The following is a 20,563-nucleotide window of genomic DNA, read 5'->3' on the forward strand; positions in this document are numbered from 1 at the left end:
TAAGATCCTTAAGTATCACTAGATTTCTTTTGCTCTAAGTAAAATGTTCATAGTCTTAAATAGAATAAACAGTATTTGGATTTTTGGATGGGGAATGTGAAAAATAAATTGAAATTAATTCACCTGGGTGAATGATGGTAACTTGTATATTCGTAGAAGCCAGTTGAGTTGGTGTTTTGCTCTCGGGACTTAATATTAGGATAGCACATATCCAGGGGCACCTGGGTTAGCGTCCAACTCTTGGTTTTGACTCAGGTCATGATCTCATGGTTAGTGAGTTTGAGCCTTGGGTCAGACACCATGCTGACAGTGCAGAACCTGCTTGGGGTTCTCCTCCCTTCTCTCTTTGTTCCTACCCCACTCATGCTCTCTCTCAAAATAAATAAATAAACTTAAAAAAAAAAAAAGATAGCACATGTCCATTGAAATAGACCTAAGTTCATTCAGTAGTAGGATAGTGTTTGAACCCAAGTATTATCACTCCAAATCTAGGGCTCTTTTTGAAACATGGTACACCCTGCCTCTGTACAGTAGGAAGTGAGCAGAAGGCAGGATGTAGTGTGAGCCTTTGAGTGCTTGTCTCTGTGTAGGTTTACACGTGGTGTTTGAATCAGGAATTCAAAGCACTTTGAGGCCAAGGTAATGTTGGGTCAAATGGACTCGTGACTTTTGATAGAGTGCAAAAGAAAAATATGAGCTAATGTAGAAGCCATTGAGTAAGATGAGTAGGATGAAGAGTTCAGTGAAGGGGATGAGAGATTGATCTGAGCAAACGGCTTGTATTTCAAAACAATAGAAGGTAGGAATGAAGAGAATTAATGACCACATCTTTCATGGATTTCACTGTCAACTGATGTAGGTAGTGATTGGAGGATCATGTTTACTCAGTAGGAAGTAGTGATATATACATGAGAATGAAAATGCCAGCACACATGCTTCTTCTTTGCCTGTTGCCAACAGTTTGAGGAATATGCTTAGTTCTGTTTTTGAGTCTGGAAAGTTTGGTAGGAGTAGCGGTCTTCACTGAAGAATATTTTCAAGGTCTAAGTGTCATCAGAGCAGATGTTTTAGGTAGAGATAGGTAGATTATAAGAAATAGAAATTAAGGATATAAGGGAGTTTTTCACTTTTAATCAACATTATAACCTTTCATATATACTTTGAAAACCTTATGACAGTAAATTTCCATTTTCTCCTTCCTACCTTTTCCTAAGTTATCATACATTTTATTTCTAAATAATGCTAAAATCGCTGAAAAATATATGGTTATTATTTTTGCTTTTTAAAAGTCATTTTTCTTTGAAATATAGTTAACATGCCATAAACTTTTAAAGTGGGCCATTCAGTGATTTACCAAATTGTACAACCATCACTGCCATTTCCTTCTTCTGTATTTTTATAACCCAAAAAGTAATCCTGCTTTCATCTGCAGTCACTCCTTGTGCCCCCAGCCCTAGGCAACTATGAATCTACTTTCTGTCTCTATGGATTTGCCTCTTTTGGGCATTTCATATAAATGAAGTTTTACGGGGCGTGACTTTTGTATCTGGCTTCTTTCACTTAGCATAATGTTTTCGAAGTCCACCCATGTTGTAGTGTACATCAATACCTCATTTCTCTTTATTGCTGAATAATATTCTGTTGTATGGACATACTGAATTTTGTGTATTCATTCACCAGTGACATTTTGGTTGTTTCCACTTTTTAGCTATCATGAATAGTACTAAACACTTTGTACAAGTTTGTGTGTGTACCTATGTGTTCACTTCTCTCGTATGTGTACCTTGGAGTGATATTTCTGGTTACTGTGATATGGTTACTGTATGGTTTTTTGAGGACTTGCCAAACTCTTTTGCACAGCGCTGCACCATTTTACATTTCCATTGATACTGTATGTGAGTTATAATTTCTCCACATCCTCACCAATACTAATTTTTCTTTTTTGAAAAAAAATTGCTATCTTTTAGATTAGAGTTATGCTAAAGGGTATGAAGTGGAATCGCATTACTGCTTTTGCAATTTGGATTCACATTTCTCTAATAAAAAACTGTTGATTGTCTCTTGGCCAGTTCTGCATCTTCTTTGAAAAAATGTCTGTTCAGATCTTTTTACCGTTTTATAATTGGGTTTTCTTTCTGTTGTTTATTGTTAGAGTTCTTTATATATTCTGAATACTAGATTCTTATCTGTTATCAAATTTGCAAATATTTTCTCCCATTCTGTGGATTATCTTTTCATTTTCTTGATTGTGTCCTTTGAAGCACAGACATTGTAAATTTTCATGAATTCCACTTCTATTTTTTCTTTGTTTCCTTATGCCTTGGGTGTCGTATCTAAGAAATGGATGCTTAATCCAAGGTCATGAAGATTTATATTTGTCTTTTTTCCTAACAGTTTGTAGATTTAACTTTTATATATAGGGCTGTGATCCATTTTGAGTCTCCATGCAATCACTGATCTGCTTTTGGTTACGACTTTTGTCATTTTTAGAATTTCTTATAAATTAAACCGTACAGTATGATGTCTCTTGAGTTTTAGTCCTTATTTTTTAAATGTTTTATTCATTCATTCATTCATTCATTCATTCATATTTGAGAGAGAGAGAGAGGGAGGGAGGGGCAGAGGGAGAATCAGAATCTGAAGCAGGCTTCAGGCTCTCAGCTGTCAGCAAAGAACCTGGTGCAGGGCTTGAACCCGAACCTCGAGATCCTGACCTGAGCCGAAGTTGGATGCTTAATCGACTGAGCCACCCAGGGGCCCTGAATTTGACTCCTTTTACCTTCAAATCTGAGATTCATCTGTACTATTTCATGTATTCCCATTTTGTTCCTTTTTTGCTGTAATCTGATATTTTTACAATTTTCAAATTTACCTTTTGAAATACACCTGAATAAAATGCTGTATGTGGTCATGTATTTTAATTTTTAATTTTTCTTGTATTTTAATTTTGTTTAACTTTTTCTTTTCTAATAACCTAGGGATAGATAAGTTGCATTGTCTGGGAAATGTATATTTAATTTTTTTTTAAGTTTATTAATTTATTTTGAGAGGGAGAGAGTGCAAGAGCAAGCAGGGGAGCGGTACCCAGAGAGGGAGAGAGAGGCTCTCAAGCAGGCCCTGTGTTGCTGGAAACCGCGAACCGTGACATCATAACCTGAGCCAAAATCAAGAGCCAGGTGTTCAACCAACTGAACCACCCAGGTGCCCCTGTATATTTAGTTTTTAGGAAATAGTGTCATAGAGTTTTCCAAAGTGGCTGTATCATTTGCATTTCCACCAGCAATTGTATGGGAGTTCCAGTTGGTTCACATCCCTTCCAACACTTGACCTTATTAGACTCTAACATTAGCCACTTTGGTAGCTGTATAATGGTATTTCATTGTGCATGTATTTGTATTTTCTTTTTTTTTTTCCTTTAAATGTTCATTTATTTTTGAGAGGGGGGATGGGGGAGAGGGAAACAGAGGATCTAAAGCGGGTTCTTTGCTGACAACGCCCGATGTGGGTCTTGAACTCAACGGTGAGTTTATGACCTGATCTGAAGTCAGACCCTTAACTGACTGAGCCACCCAGGCGCCCCTACATTTTCCTATATTTAGTGCCGTTGAACATCTTTTCATGATTTATTGGTTAGTCATATCTCTTCTAAAATGTCTGTTCATATCTTTTTTGTTTTATTATTAAAGTGTAAGAATTCTGGTTCTAGGCTTCTGTCAGATTATTATTTATTTTCTCTTGGTCTGTGGCTTGCCTTTTTGTTTTCTTAATATCTTTTAAAAAACAAACATTTGATTTTGATAAAGTCCATTTTATCTGTTTTTTTCTCAGTTGTACTTCATGGTTTTTGGTGACCTTTTTAAGAGATCTTTGTCTAACCTAATGTCAAAGATTTTTCCTGGTGTGTTCTAAAAGTTTAATAGTTGTAGCTATTATATTTAGGTCAATGATCCATGTTTGGATCCAGTGTCCATAGGTCTGTGATCCATAGGTTCGATGATTCACTGGGAGGACTCATAGGACTTAGGATATAGTCATACTCATAGCTATGATTTATTACAATGAAAGGTACATAATAAAATCAGGCCCTGAAAGAGGTGCTTGTGGTAAAGTCAAGAGAAAACCAGATGCAAGCTTCCAAGTATCTTTCTCCAGTGATTTTCCCAGTGATAATCAATTCCTCCAGCATCAATTGTGACAAAAAGTGTGAGGTGTTGTCCACTAGGAGAGCTCATTAGTGATTCAGTGCCCAGGTCTTTTACTGGGGGGCTGTTCATGGAGGCATTAACTGCCTAGCATGTACCAAAATTCCAAACTCCCTTAAAAAAAAGCAAATGTTGAGCATAAACCATATTGTTTGTAAACCACCCTTATCAGGGAATTGTGGGAATACCCCTAAAATTCAAGTTCCCAGATCCCAGTCAGTGCCAGCTTTGAAAGCAGACTTTCTAAGGATAGCATTCTTTGGCCTGCTTTATTAACTTTTTCCTGCACAGCACATTTCAAATTAGACTTTGTGTGTGATGTGAGGTAAGTAAGGTTCAAGATTTATTTATTGATTTTTCTGGGTATTCATTTGTTCTGGTATCACTTTTAAGAAGATTGTGTCTTTTCCCCCTTGAATTGCCTTGCTACTTCTGTGAAAAATTCTTGATCATATAAGTGCAAGTGTGTTTCTGGACTCTTTTCTTTTCCGTTGATCTATTTGCCATACCACACTGCCTTGTTAACTGGATAGTCACGTTGTAAGTCTTGAAGTCAGGTAGTGTAAGCACTCCAGCCTGGTTTTGTTTTTTTAACCTTTTTTTGGCTAGCCTGGGTCTTTTGTCTTTTTATGTAAGTGTTAAAATTAGCGTGTCAGTTTCCTCAAAAGCCTGTTAGGACTGATTTTGTTTGCATTGAATTTATAGATCAAATTTGGGGAAAATTGCTGTCTTTACCATATTAAGTCTTCCAGTCCACAAATGTGGTCTTCTATAATTTCCGTTTGCAGTATTTTATAGTTTTGGTATTCAAGTTTTGCATGTATTTTAAATTTGTTTTTTATTAGTTTTGAAAGCTGTTTTGTTTATTTTTTTAAAGTTCATTTATTTTGAGGGGCACCTGGGTGGCTCAGTTGGTTGAGTGTCCAACTCTTGATCTTGGCCCAGGTCATGATCTCGTTCGTGGTTTGTGAGTTCCAGCCCCGCATCAGACTCTGTTGATGGTGCGGAGGCTGCTTGTGATTCTCTCTCTCTCCCCCCCACCACCTCTCTGCCCCTTTGGTGTGTGTGCCCTCTCTCTCTCTCAAAAGAAATAAACCTAAAAACTATATAAAATTTGTTTTTAAGGTTATTCATTTTGAGAGAGAGTGAGTGAGGGAGGAGTGGAGAGAGATGAAGGGGTGGGGAGAGAGAGAGGAGAGAGAGAAAGAGAGAGAGACAGAGAGAGAGACAGAGAGAGAGAGAGAATTCTAAGCAGGCTCTACACTGTCAGTGCTGAGCCTGATACAGGGGGAGGGGGCCACTTGAACTCATGAACTGTGAGATCATGACCTGAGCCCAAATCAAGAATTTGATGCTTAACCGACTGAGCCACCCAGGCACCCCTGAAGGCTATTTTAAACAACATTGTCTTTTTTATTTCATTTCCCAATTGGTTATTGCTAGCATAAAGAATTGATTTTTGTATATTGATCTTGTGTTGTGTCTTTGCTAAATTCACTTATTAGCTCTGATAGCTATTTTATAGATTTCTTAGGCTTTGTTACATAAAGGATCATATCATGTACAAATGTAATTTTACTTTTCTATTCTTTTTTCTTCTTGTCATATTACATTGAGTACACCGTACATTACAGTATTGAATAAAAGTGATGAGAATAGTTATCCTTGCCTTGTTTCTCATGTAGAAAGCACTGTGCCTTTTTATCTTTGAATATGATATTAGCTATAGGTTTTTTTTGCAGCTGTCTGTAATCATGTTGAGGAAGTTCTTTCTATCCATAGTTTGCTGAAAGTTTTTATAGCAAATGAGTTTTGAATTTTTCCAAGTGCTTTTTCTGTAACTTTTGACATTATATGATTTTTCTCTATTCTCTTGATAGTGGTAAATGACTAGGATTGATTTTTCACTAGTTAAACCTTTTTATTCCTGGGGTAGGTCCCTCATGGTCGTCTTATGTTAAATCTTTATATTGTTAGAATTGGTTTGCCATCTTTTTATTAAGGAGTTTTGTGTCTATATGTTATTGCGTCTATATGTATTTTACTTGCAGTAGCTTTTGTTTTGATATCAGGGTAATCAGGTTAATACTGGCTTTGTAAAATGAGTTGGGATGTATTTCTCCTTTGCTGTCTCAAAGAGTATGTGTAGAATTATTTTATCCTAATACGGTATTATTTTATCCTTAGTGTGAAGTCAAGTGTGTTTGGAGTTTATTTTATAGGAAGGTTTTAAATTATGAGTTCAAATTGTTTATTTGGTATAAACCACTGTGAGAAATAGTTAAAACTCAGCAGACTTGGGTTGCTCAAACCCCGTACATTCCCCCAAAAGATACATTTTCATGACTGCTCGTTGTCTGGCTTGGTCAAACTGAGCTGTTGGACTGTTCTGATAAAAGTGTTTTATCACTTTTTGGTAAACACCTACTTTTTCTTTTCCTGTTCTGGAGCTTTAGTTACTGATCTCCTACGTAGTGATGACAATATGTGTAGTTGTACAGGATCTACATGACTGATCCCTAATAAATACTTTGGATAGTCTTTCTTTGTCAAGTTTCCCTGGTTGGTGGCATTTTGTACATGTTGTCATACATTGTTGCTGAAGGAATTAAGCAGGTCTTATGTGACTCCACTGTTAGGATTCTTGGAAGCTTGTGCCTGGTGTCCTCTGGACTTCACCCCATGTACCTTTTCCTTCTGCTGATCTTACTATGTATTCCTTTGCTGTAATGAATCATAACCCTGAGTATGACAACTTCTCTGAGTGCTATAAACCCTTCTAGCCAGTCATCCAACCTGAAGATGGTCTTGGTGGATCGCCAACACAGGGCTATTTAGCTTTTCTATTTCTTCTTGGATCTCTGTTAGTAATTTGTCAGTCAAGAAATTTATCCATTTCATCCGGGTTGTCAGTTTAGTAACATGAAATTGTTAAAAATATTCCCTTAGTATTTTTTTAATGTCTGTACCTTCTGCAGTGATATTTATTCTTCCTGATAATTGGTAGTTTTTGTCTTCTCTTTTTCTTGATCAAATTAGAGGCTTATCAATTGTATTGACCTTTTGAAAAACAGCTTTTAGTTTTATCCATTTACTTTTTTCTGTTTTGTATGTCATTGATTTTTTTAAATGATTATTGACTTTTGTATTTATCTTTTATACTTCAGATTTATACATAATTTGGGGTTCCTTTTTAATATTAAAAATTAATTTACCGACAATTATTTTGTCAGTCTTTGAACATGAACATGGTTATGTTTTTCTTGAAGTGGGAAAAAACACAAAAACTGAAATATATGAATGTCCTTTACCTGTATAAAATTCACCTAAGAAAGCTGACTTTTTTCCTCTTGAAAACAAAAATAAACAGGACAGTTCTAACAGTATTGAGCTGCTCGAACATCTAGAGAATGTCAAAATAGCTAATTATTTTTAACATGCTTCCTTTTAAAAACGAAGGGGATAAATCTCTATGTTACTTAGTGGTCATTTAGAAAATGGAAGCATTATTTACATGTAAAAAAAAGTCTAAATAGTTTTATTATTTTGAAATTGGGACCTGAATTTGCAAAAGACATAGTTAAGGTGGGGTTCTTTTTTTAATATCTTGAGTTGGAAATGCAGATCAAAACTTTTGGTTAATATAAAATACTATGTATTTTCTTCTAAACATTGTTTCATTTGCATTTTTCAAATTAAATTTTATAGATTTTCATTGTTGTTTAGTTACAAATATTTTTACTTTATGATTTCTTTATTGACTCACGGATTATTTAGAAGCATGTTGTTTAATTTCCTCATTTTGGGGATGGAAGGGTTATCTGAATGATCTTACTATTAATTGCTTTGTAACATTCTTCCATTTTAGACCTAAAGCATATTTAGTTTTATTTCACTCTTAAAATTTATGAGAACTTGTTTATAGATCATCATAGTTTATTTTGGTGTGCATACCATGTACAGTTGGTGTAGAGAATGTGTATTCTGCTATTGTTGGATAATGTGTGTTGTTAGTGTTTAGATTTTTAAAATTATTTTTACTGACCTGTTGTCTAGTGTTCCACTGATTGCTAGGAGGGGGCTTTTAAATCTCCCAGTCATGATTCTGAAATTGTTCATTTCTCCCTTTAATTTAGTCATTTTCTTGCATAAATTTTAAAGCACTCCCATCACGCCTCACTCTGCGTGTCTTTGTAATGACTTGACCCTTTTACCCTAAAATAGGTCCTTCTTTATCCCTGGTGACACTTTTTGTCTTAAAGTCTATTTGATTTGTTATTCATGTTGCCACTCCAGCCTTCTCATCCTTTGTCCAGTATATGTTTTTTCCAACTATTTGCTTTTAGCCTGTCTCTGTCTTTGAATGTCCTGTGCATCTCTTATTGCCAGAACATAGTTCCATCTTTTCCCCATCCATTTTGTCAAACTGTGGCTTTGAATTGGATTGTTTATTATTTTAACACTTGATGTAATTATTGGTATGTTTGGATTTGAGTGTACTATTATACTATTTATTTTCTATTTGTCTTTTTTGTTTTCTTTTTTCCTTTCTTCCCTTTGGTTTGGAGGAAATCCCATTTAAAATTTTCTTGTTTTTATTTTTAACCTGTTTACCTTTGCACTTTTTTTCAAATTGTTGACTGTATTTATTTTTATTTTTGAAAGTTTATTTATTTATTTTAAGAGACAGAGTGAGGGAGAGAGAGCTTGTGAGGGGCAAAGAGAGAGGAGGGGAGAGGATCCCAAGCAGGGCTCTGCACCTTCAGCCGAGAACCGTGAGATCCTGACCTGAGCCGAAATCAAGAGTTGTACACTTAACCGATTGAGCCACCCAGGCGACCCTACTGTATTCATTTGTAGCTTTTTGCAGTCAGTCTTATTTAATACTGTATCTCTTCACTTAAAATATAGAAATCTTGCAACCGTATACATCCATATTCCTTCTGTCTTTTGTTTAGCTTTATTTGTGTCAGATTAAAAACGTCGCAAGACAGTGCAATTTTTGCTTTAAATTTTCATGATGTATAAAGAAATTAAGAGAAGAAAACAGATAAAAGTGTTTGTCACTTATTTCCAGCGTTCTTTGTATTGTAAAGATCCACATTTCTATCAGTATCATTATCTTCCTGCCTTAAAATCTTGCATTGGCTTTTGCTGTGGTGCAGATCTGCTGCTGCTGAAATCTCTTTTCTGAAAGTGTTTCCATTTTACCTCTGTTCCTAAAGGATCCTTGCACTGGTCATAGAATTCTGGGTTATATGGGTTGTTGTTGTTGTTGTTGTTGTTTTTCCTTTTAGCACTCTAAAGATGCTTTAAAGATCCTCTGATTCGTTATGCAGTATCCGTGTTAACTGGGTAATTGATACCACTTATGTAATTTGTCATTTTTCTCATGATGCTTTCATGTTTTGCTTTTCATCTTTAACTCTGAGTTGTCTTGGTTTGAGCTTCTTTGTGTTCATTTGGCCTGGTGTTTATTGTATGTCTTATATCTGTGAATTACTGCCTTTGATCAAAATTAGGGAAATTTTGGCGATTATTTCTCTTTTTTTTAGTTTCAGTGTACAATATAATAATTCAACACTTGCATGCATTACCGTGTGCTCACCATGACCAATGCATTCCTCAATCCCCATCACCTATTTAATCCATTCCCCCAACCACTTCCTCTGTGGTAACCACCAGTTCTCTATAATTAAGAGTCTGTGTCTTGTCTCTCTCTCTCTTATCTTTTGTTTTGTTTCTTAAATTCCCTATATGAGTGAAATCGTAGAGTATTTGTCTTTCTCTGACTGATTTATTTCACTTAGCATTATACTCTGTAGCTCCACCCATGTCACTGCAAATGGCAAGATTTCATTCTTTTTTTTTTAAAGAGTTCTGAATTTTGTTTCTGACTTGTTTTTCTTTTTAATTTTTTTAAATGTTTATTTGAGAGAGACAGAGTGTGAGCGGGGGAGGGGAGGCAGAGAGAGAGAGAGAGAGAGAGAGAGAGAGAGAGAATCTGAAGAGGCTCCAGGCTCTGAGCTGTCAGTACAGAGCTGGACACGGGGCTTGAACTCACAAGCCGTGAGATCGTGACATGAGCCGAAGTCGGGCGTTCAACCAACTGAGCCACCCAGGCGCCCCAAGATTTCATTCTTTTTGTTGGCTAAGCCACTGTGTGTGTGTGTGTGTGTGTGTGTGTGTGTGTGTGTGTGTGTGTGTATGTGTGTGTGTGTGTATGCGTACCACATCTTCTTTCTTCATTTGTCAATTGATGGACACTAGGGCTGCTTCCGTATCTTGGCTATTGTAAGTAATGCTGCTATAAACATAAGAGTGGCCATTATTTCTTCATGTAATATTTTGCTCCATTCTCTTCTCTTTCTCGTACTGTTGTAAACAACAACATGTATATTGTTTGAAGTGCGTGAAGCTTTGTTGGTTTTCTTATATCTCTTTGTGTGCTTCCCATTGGATTTTTATTCACCGTTTTTCAGGTTCACTTACTCATTCTTCTGGCATCTCCATTTGATTGTTGAGTACATTCAGTGAACATTTTTTCATTTTAGAATTTCACCTTGGTTCTTTCTTTTTCTTTGCTGAGATATGCTTTATTCTTCTCTAATTGAGAGCACATTTTCTTTTACTTCATTAAGAATATGTGTAATAGCAGGCTCTAAAATTGTCTGCTAGTTCCAATACCTTGTTTATCTCAAACTTACTTTTGGTTGATTTTCTTGTGTGTGTGTGTGTGTGTGTGTGTGTGTGCGTGTGTGTGTGTGTGTGTGTGTATGTATACATATATATTTTTATATATGCATGTATGTATGTATTCCATTTCTTGAGTTTCTTTTACATTGGGCAATTTTGAGTTCTGTTCTTGCCATTACATTATCATGGAGATTCTGTATTCTTTTATTTTTACATCACAGGTGGTATTTTGAAGGTGCTTACCTTGACAAGTTCGAATTGTAAATTCTATTTCTTAAGCAGCAGCTTCAGTCAGTCTCATGTCATATTTTTTGTCTTCTTCTGAACTACTTTGAGTCTATTCTCTGCTTGCATGGTTCAGGAGTTAGTCAGAGATGTGGGTAGAGACTATTTGAGGAGCCCACCTCCAGCCCTTTCCCTTCTGGGATTCCCCTACTTTCTTCAGTGGCCATGATTTTTGTAGGTTCAATATTTTGGCACCTTTGGCCAGAGACAGTGGTTTGTCCATCAGTGCCTCCACTTACACTTCATCCAGTATTCGCTTGGCCTCATCAGAAAGCCAAGGGAATGGGGAATTTACTGTCTCTCGTCACCTTTGAGTATATACTCCTAACCACACTCTGCTGCTGTTTCACCACCAGGGGCCACAGTGCTTTTGTAATAGGTCCTTTTTTTTTTTTTTTTTTTTTTTTTTAAGTTTTCTGTGGGAGATTATTCTGGTACAATTTTATTCCAAAATTACCAGTTTACTTATCTATTAAAGAGTTTTAAAAATGAGCTGTCTCAAAGGAGATCCTATGAAGCCAAGAGGCAAAATGTCATCCTATGTATTCTTTGTGCAAAGTTACCGAGAGGAGTGCAAGAAGCAGCACCCAGTTGCTGCAGGCAGCTTCTCAGAGTTTTCCAAGAAGTGCTCAGAGAGATGGTAGGCCACGTCTGCTAAAGAGAAAGGAAAGTTTGAAGACATGGCAAAGGCAGAAACGTCCCGTTATGGAAGAGAAATGAAAACTGATATCCCTCCTAAAAGAAGTTCAAGGATGCCGGTGCACCCAAGAGGCCTCCTTCGGCCTTTTTCTTGTTTTGTGTTGATAATCGCCCAGAAATCAAAGGAGAACATTCCAAACATCCCAGCCTATCCATTGGTGATGTTGCAGGGAAACTGGGAGAGATGTGGACTAATGCTGCTGCAGATGACAAGAAGGCTGCTAATAAGCTGATGAAAAAATATGAAAAGGATATTGCTGCATACTGAGTTAAAGGAAAGCCTGAGAAAGCAAAAACAAGAGTCGTCAAGGCTAAGAAAAACAAGGAAGAGAAGGAAGATGAGGAAGATGAAGAGGATGAGGAAGAGGAGGGAGATGAAGAAGATGGTGAAGATGAATATGTTGGTTCTAGCGCAGTTTTTTTTTTTTTTTTTTTTGGTCTGTAAAGCATTTAAACCCCTTTATACAACTCACTCCTTTTAAAGAAAAAAACTGAAATGTAAGGCTGTGTAAGATTTGCTTTTAAACTGTACAGTGTCGGGGCGCCTGGGTGGCTCAGTCGGTTAAGCGTCCGACTTCAGCTCAGGTCACGATCTCGCAGTCCGCGAGTTCCAGCCCCGCGTCGGGCTCTGGGCTGATGGCTCAGAGCCTAGAGCCTGCTTCCGATTCTGTGTCTCCCTCTCTCTCTGCCCCTCCCCCGTTCATGCTGTGTCTCTCTCTGTCTCAAAAATAAATAAACGTTAAAAAAAAAAAATTAAAAAAAAAATAAACTGTACAGTGTTGTTTTTTGTATAGTGAACACACTACCGAATGTGTCTTTAGATAGTCCTGTCCTGGTGGTGTTTTCAGTAGCCACCAGCCTTATATGGTACAGTATAGGGGTTGTAAATTGGTGTGGACATTTAAAGCAGGCCCTTGTTAGTGCACAGCATAAATTAATTTTATACGGGGATAGTTGTTTTTCATCTTCATTTGTGTCTGATGCAGCTTATACGAAATAATTGTTTTGTTAACTGAATACCACCCTGTAATTGCAAAAAAAAAAAAAAAGTTGCAGCTATTTTGTTGACATTCTGAATGCTCCTAAGTAAATACAAATTTTTTTAATTAAAAATAAAAAATAGGGCGCCTGGGTGGCGCAGTCGGTTAAGCGTCCGACTTCAGCCAGGTCACGATCTCGCGGTTCGTGAGTTCGAGCCCCGCGTCAGGCTCTGGGCTGATGGCTCGGAGCCTGGAGCCTGTTTCCGATTCTGTGTCTCCCTCTCTCTCTGCCCCTCCCCCGTTCATGCTCTGTCTCTCTCTGTCCCAAAAATAAAAAAAAATTAAAAAAAAATAAAAAAATAAAAATAAAAAATAAAAATGAGCTGCCTCTCCTCCCCTAAAGTCTTTCATGTGTTCTCTCATATTTACCATTTATGGCCCTCTTCATTCCTTTGTATAGGTCCAAATATCCTATTTGGTATTGTTTTCCTTATGACTAGAGGACTTTCTTTAACATCTCTTTTGTTTTGCTGGTAATGAATTCTTTCCGCTTTTGTTTTAAAAAGTCTTTATTTTGCTTACAATTTGAAAATATTTTTGCCTAGCAAAATTTACAGTTCTAGGTTTACAGTCTTTTTTGTTCAGTATTTAAAAAGTATTTCAGGGTGCTTGGGTGGCTCAGTCAGTTATGGTGTCCGACTTTAGCTCAGTTCATGATCTCACGGTTTGTGGTTCGAGCCCTGCGTCAGGCTCTGTGCTGACAGCTCGGAGCCTGGAGCCTGCTTTGGATTCTCTGTCTCTCTCTCTCTCTCTCTCTCTCTCTCTCTCTGTTTCTCTCTATGTTCCTCCCCTGTTTGCTCTCTGTCTCTCTCAAAAATAAACATTAAAAAAATATTTCATTGTTTTCTGTCCTGCAAGTTTACTGTCATTGTTAATCTCTATTTCATTGTGTACAATGTGTCTTTCTTATCTCTTCTTGGTTTTGAGATTTTCTCTCTAGCACTGGTTTTCAATTTTATTGTGATATGCCTTGACATATTTTTTTTTCATGTTTATTCTGCTTCAGGTTTGTTGAGCATCTTATATTTGTGGGCTTATAGTTTTCTTAAAATTTCAGCCATTAGTTTATCACAAATATATTTTCTCTCTTCTCTCTCCTTTTGGCATCTCTGGTACACATACAGACTAATTGATGTTGTCCTACTGGTCACTGATAATATCGTCAGTTTTTTCCCAGTCTTTTCTCTCTGTGCTTCATTTTGATAGTTTTTATTGCTGTATACTTAACTGACCTTACCTTTTGTTGTGTCTAACTTGTTCATCTCTTCCAGTGTATTTATCAAATCAGCTGTTACATTTTTCATCTCTAGATGTTTCATTGGATCACTTTTATATCTTGTGATTCTCTCCTCAACATAGTCATATTTTTGTCTGTCTTCTTGGGCATATGGAGCATATTTATAATAGTTACTGTAAAGCCCTTCTTTTTTTTTTTTTTTTTTTTTTTAAGATTTTACTTTTAAGTAAACTCTCCACCCAATATGGGGCTCAAGGTTATGATCCCAAGATCAAGAGTCACATGCTCTACTGACTGAGCCAGCCAGGTGCCTCTCTGCTACTTCTATCCTTTCTATCACTTGAGTCTTTTTCTTTTCTTTCTTTTTTTTTTTTTTTTAACGTTTATTTATTTTTGAGACAGAGAGAGACAGAGCATGAACGGGGGAGGGTCAGCGAGAGAGGGAGACACAGAATCTGAAACAGGCTCCAGGCTCTGAGCCGTCAGCACAGAGCCTGACGCGGGGCTCGAACTCACGGACCGCGAGATCATGACCTGAGCCGAAGTCGGACGCTTAACCAACTGAGCCACCCAGGCGCCCCTTGAGTCTTTTTCTATAGATTGATTTTTCTCATGGTTATGATTCATGTTTTCCTAATTTTTTAATTAATTGGATGCTAAACATTGTGAAATTTATGTGGCTGGTTGGTGGATTTTGTTGTATTCCTTTAAATTGTGTTGGCTTTTTTTTGTTTGTGGCACACAGTTATGTGGAATTATTTGATTCTTTCAAAGCATACATTTAAGCTTTATTAGGGAGCTCAGAAATATTTTTAGTTTAGATTAATTTAATCCCACTCCTAAAGTGATGCCTTCTTGGGATTCTACTCAGCAGTCCGTGTATTTATGAGACATTTTCTCTGGCTGGTAGGAGCATGAACTATTCCTAGTTCTTTGTGATCTTTAAGATATCTTATGCGTACTTTTTTCTTGTGTTTGTTTTTGGTGTTGATTGATTGATTGATTGATTGGTCTGGCCTCAGGTAGTTTTATGTCACTCTTTCTTGTGCATGTCAGGGCTTTGTTTAAGGCTTGATGGTGGTCCTCTGTAGTGTGTGTGTGCTCTCTCCCTCTCACTGTCTCTGTGAAGTTTACTCCTGTTTGTTTTTTTGCTCTGCAAATTTGAGCAACCTTGGCCTCTGAACTTTCGTCTCTTGTCTCCTCAGCACAGTGAATCTTCTGAATTCTGTTTGAGTTGCCCCCCTGTGCTGGTAGACTTATGCTTAGTGATAGTACTCAGCTTGACTTTTCTCTCTCTCTGGGTTCACAGTTCTGTACTGCTTGTTGTCCAACATAGGAAACTATTGTTACATTTCCTGCCCCTGATACTCTATTTGGTTAAGGCAGGAGGGTAAATCAGGTCTCTCAGTTATTATTAAATTATAGCTTCATCAAAATCTGTAACTGTTTCTAAAGCCTTAAAAATACATGGAATGTTATTGATCAATGAAACATTAGGCTCAGCTTTCCCTACTTTCTGTGTGGAATTTTCAATTTATAAGTGGTGACGTACTTGAAAATTTTCATCATCTTTTCCAGTCTCTGTATCAGACTTCTATAGCAGTATCTTCTAGTGCTTTACGGCCAGAATATACTGAGTGAGGTGTGTACCATTAGCAACTTTATAGTCAATGCTTAAGTATTTTTAGTTGTAAAAATGAGGCTTTTTTTTTTTTTAAAGGAAACAATTGCTTAGGTACAGGAAAGAATAAGAGTGAATAAAATAATCATGATGAGAATGATGAATTTTTTAAGTAGAGCAATAGGAGTAGCTAGGTCACACTTCATTTGTATATAATACAAATACAAGATTGATGTGAAGTGGACTCTTAGATACTATTTTAACACTATGACAATGAATTGGTGTTACTATGTCTCTAATATAAAGTATACTAGTAGTTTAAATAGTTTTTTCTCGTATAAGGTAAGTTAGTTTAAATAATCTTGCATTTACATATTCAAGATCTGGAAAAATAAAGCGAAGTATATTTTATACATTTCTAGAGTACACATTTACATATATAAAAATAATTATTTTTCCTTCACCATTTTAACATTATTAGAAAATATTATAGGGTTTTAAACATATATACTTCAAACCCATTTTTAGAAACTTATTCAAGAATACATAAATTTTTATTAGATAATAAATACATTGTATATTTGGAATAGGTGAATTTTGCTACCAAAATGATTAGCCATCATAAAATCAATTTGACTGACTCGGGTAAATTAAAATCAAAACTCTTAATTTAATATTGGACTTAAATTAACTTGATAAACCATTCTTTCTAAGAGTCCAATTAATAGGAGAAATGGAGGCTATATGTATGTAATCTAGTATTTGCAAATTTGACTTGTCATTAATTTAATAGATATTTATTAAACAATATTTGTATGCTTGTTACTATATAATTCTGAATTGATAATATCAAGAGTTAAACTCTCTTTGATATATTATGGTCATGCTATCTGAGCTTCTAATTTGATGCAGTTTTATGGCTTCTGATGTAAGTGCAGGTATCTGAAAAAAATTGAGATTTGACTTAGAAAAATTGTGAGATATAGGTAGAGCTGTTATCTTAGTGTTTTAGGACTAGAGTCTCTAGAGAAATGCTAGAGAAAGCATTAAAAGATGCTTTCTGTGTGAGGTTGTTAGTACCTTACATATATCAACTCATTTTATCGTCACAAATAACTCTGTGAGGTTGATTCTGTCATTTCCCATATTTTATATATGAGGACAAGGTAACAGAGAGGTTAAATTATCAGATCAAGGTCATATTTCACAGTCAGAATCCAAAGCCAGGTGGCTTGGCTTCAGAACCCATCTTAGACCATTCCCCTTTTTAGAGCCATCCTTCCTGATTGATGCTTTCTTCCTCCTCCTCTCTCTTAGTGACTTTGGCCCCTTATCAACATCTGGTATTAGCTATCCTTTGGGAGGTATCTGGCATCGATATAACTATTCTTATGACTTAGAGATGGGTAGAAATGAGGAAGTCCTTAGAAATTGGTAGTAAATTAACTAGTTCCCCCTGGACTTCTAGTCTTCTTGTAAACAGAAAATTCTATGTTATTTATTGTTTATCCAAAACTGTTTGTACTGTTCAGGTAGTTATAATAGTAGAACTTTCCTATTTGTTCATCTCTTCCCTTTACACTCAGATTCTCATATACTGCGTAATGTTCTGCAACAAAAATGTCCCTGTAAACGTAATTATTGATGTATTTGTTTGGGTTTCTTTTGTTCTTGAATTATGTTGTTTTTTGAAACATGCTTAATCCTCTAATATGAGAAAACTGACATAAGCTTCTTAAAATTTATGTTTAGAGAATTGACTGATGTTTCATTGCTATCAAGTGCAAAATTTCATTTTATAAGTACATGCTGCCTTAGACACACAGTTAAGCTGTACGTCATCTTCATTTGATGTCAAATGATACCAAAAGTTACCTAGTAAGCAATCAGTGGTTATAGTACAAAAATAATCAAAGGTTTAGTCAATAACTCATGAAGTTTGATGTACTAGTATTGATAAAGTAATTAAACAGATCTGCCTGTGTTCTGCCAGCCTACTGGGGCTCTGCTATGATTAGCTTTACAGCAAGGAGTGTTGTAACATTGAATGGAGGTAACTGATCAGAGAATGGTGTAGTCACGGAGCTTTAAGTACTCCCATTTCTGGTCACAGAATGGTTTCAGGGAAGCTAGGCTTTCTCTGCACACCTGCAGCCAGTCAGTGCACAGGCCTCTTGTGGTCAATATTGATTGATTCTTATAACAGAACTAGAACAAATTTGGTGTTTTGCAACCTTCTGTGATTTAATATTGTTATGCTTTTTGCTATAACAGGCACAAAAGTCCTTCTCCAATAGTCAGTAATTACAGCAATGCCTGCTAGCTCAGCTGTGATTCTGAATGTTTCAGTGTTGCCAATATAAACCCCTGGATATATTCTGGAGTTCATAATTCAGCCTTAAAAGTTGGCTGTGCAGTTACTTCGTAAATAAAGGTGTTGCTGAGAAATAAATCACAGGAAGATGAGGGGATGGGTGGACTCTAACCTATTTCTTCCAAAACTTTCCAGAGAACTGTAGACTGGGTCTGAATATAATTAATATGAAGAAAGAACATTTTAAATGATTAATTTTTAAAAATCCCACAAGTTAGGGGTGCCTGGGTGGCTTAGTCGGTTGAACGTCCTGACTCTTGATTTTGGCTCAGGTCATGGTCCCAGGGTCATGGGATTAAGTCCCGTGTCGGGCTCTCTGCTGGGCGTGGAACCTGCTTGAGATTCTATCTCTTTCTCTCTCTCTCTTTCTCTCTGTTTCTCTCTCTTTCTCTTTCTCTCTCTCTCACCTTTTCTCCCCTTCCCGTCTGCCCCTCTCTCCCGCTTATGCTCTTGTGCTCTCTATCAAAGCAAAACAATAATTTACAAGTTAAAGACTTTTGGAGACAATCTTCTTAATATGCGTCATTTCCTCAGTATGTTGGTGTTTTATCTAGGAATCTATTTGGTGAATTATAACCATTGGTGGAAGTTAGATTCCTGATATAGCAATCTAATGAGAACAGCCTTAAATTTTTTCAGTATACCACTGGGCTGTGATGTTTCATTCAGCTAATTATTGAGCTCTTACTACATGCCAGACATTATGATAGGTTCTGCGAATATACAGGTGAATAGGAATGGTTCCTGCATTAAGTAACCCCATGTTCATCCTAAAATGGATTTGGGAAGTATCTTACATGTGTCTGTGTGTTGATTTGGTATATTGAAAATGCTACAAATCAGTCAACTAGGAAGTGTTTATTGCTTTTTGGCATTGTTGTAATCTTAGGAACTTAATAAATACCTGGTTGCGAAGAAAGGAATTTTGGGGCAGATTATGGACTGCATTGGGCACTGAGTTTTAATTTTTTAAGGGTTTTAATTTTGTTTTTAGGACTTTGTCAATCCATTCACCGCTGAAGAGTATTAGGAGATAATTTTTTTGTTACTTTCATCTATAACCCTGTCTATATAGTATAGAAAAATGGATTGGTATCAACTTAAAATGGTGTGTTTAGCACCATTTCTTTTTAAAAGAGAAAAACCCCACCAGGATATTTACTCAGATATGGCTTAATGTAGTCAGTGTACCTTTAGAAAATGTATATTTTTATTTTTAAGATTTAGTTGTGTCAGTGGAAGCACCTTACATTGAACGTAGCCTTAACTTGTTTGTTCTACTTAAACTTCATTTGTAGTTTGGGGTTCTACACTGAAAGAAATATAGACAAATTGGAGTGAGTTCAGAAGAAAGCAAACAGGATAGTGAAGGAACTCAAAACTACACTGTGTTGGGGTGCCTGGCTGGCTTAGTTGGTAGAGCACACGACTCTTGATCTTGGGGTTGTAAGTGCAAGCCCCACGATGGGCCTAGCGCTTACTTAAAACTATGTTGTGTCAAAGGAAAGTGGAGTATGAAGGAAGTAGTTGTCTTTAAAGAAGTTCATATTGGTTAGTATGACGTAAAATATGGCCTGGTGTAGCACTCTTTTTCCTTTCTAGCATCAATTCCAGCAATTTCCAGTTACTTCCCCTCATTTCCTGTGCTCTTTGAACATTCCATAAAGTTTTAGGTCTGTACTCTGCTGATGCATAAAAAAACTACTCAGGCAGTGGTATCTGAAGATATTTCAGAAGGAAGATTATAGTGTATGAGCTATGTCAGAAGGAAGCAGTTGATGAATTTCGACTCACATTTTAATTTTTATTTAATTTTTCTGTTCATCATAATGCTGTTTTAGACTTAACTGATTAAATTGCCATTTAGAACAGTTGTCAGATACTCCCAGTCTTATGGAGTTTTTATCACATTAAATTAGTATTGTCATACCTTATTCTTACTGAGCTGAAAATATCATGTAGTATATATTGGAATGTGAATGTGAATATTACCATACAATCAGAGTTGCGGCTCCAACACCTTTTGATGAGGAGACATAAGTTCATATATATACCATGTAGCTGGAGGATAGAATCCAAGTTCTTTCTAGTATTTTTATCCTTCATTTTGAAAATACTTTTATAATTCAGTTATATTTTAATATAACATTTAAAGAATGTTCTTTTTCTTTTTTAAGTTTATTTTTCTTTATTTTGAGAGAGAGAGAGAGAGAGCCAGTGAGGGACAGACAGAGGAGACAGAATCTCAAGCAGGCTTTGTGAGGTCAGCGCAGAACCCAACACGGGGCTCGATTCCATGAACTCTGAGATCATGACCTGAGCCAAAATCAAGAGTCAGACACTCAACCAACTGAGCCACCCAGGCGCCCCTTAATATTCTTGTCTGAGTTTTGCTCAGGGATTTTTTTT

The 20,563-nt window shown here is 36.3% G+C and overlaps 1 protein-coding gene and 1 pseudogene across 3 annotated transcripts in view; both read left to right on the plus strand.

Annotated features, from left to right (window-relative positions):
- The window catches only part of AP3B1 (adaptor related protein complex 3 subunit beta 1), a 264,795-nt gene that overhangs the window by 48,618 nt on the left and 195,614 nt on the right, over positions 1-20,563 (plus strand). The gene's annotated exons all lie outside the window — the stretch shown is intronic.
- LOC144615834 (high mobility group protein B1 pseudogene) lies at positions 416-12,607 on the plus strand (annotated as a pseudogene).

Source organism: Panthera onca, chromosome A1 (assembly GCF_046562875.1).
Source record: "Panthera onca isolate mPanOnc1 chromosome A1, mPanOnc1 haplotype 2, whole genome shotgun sequence".
NCBI lineage: Eukaryota > Metazoa > Chordata > Mammalia > Carnivora > Felidae > Panthera > Panthera onca.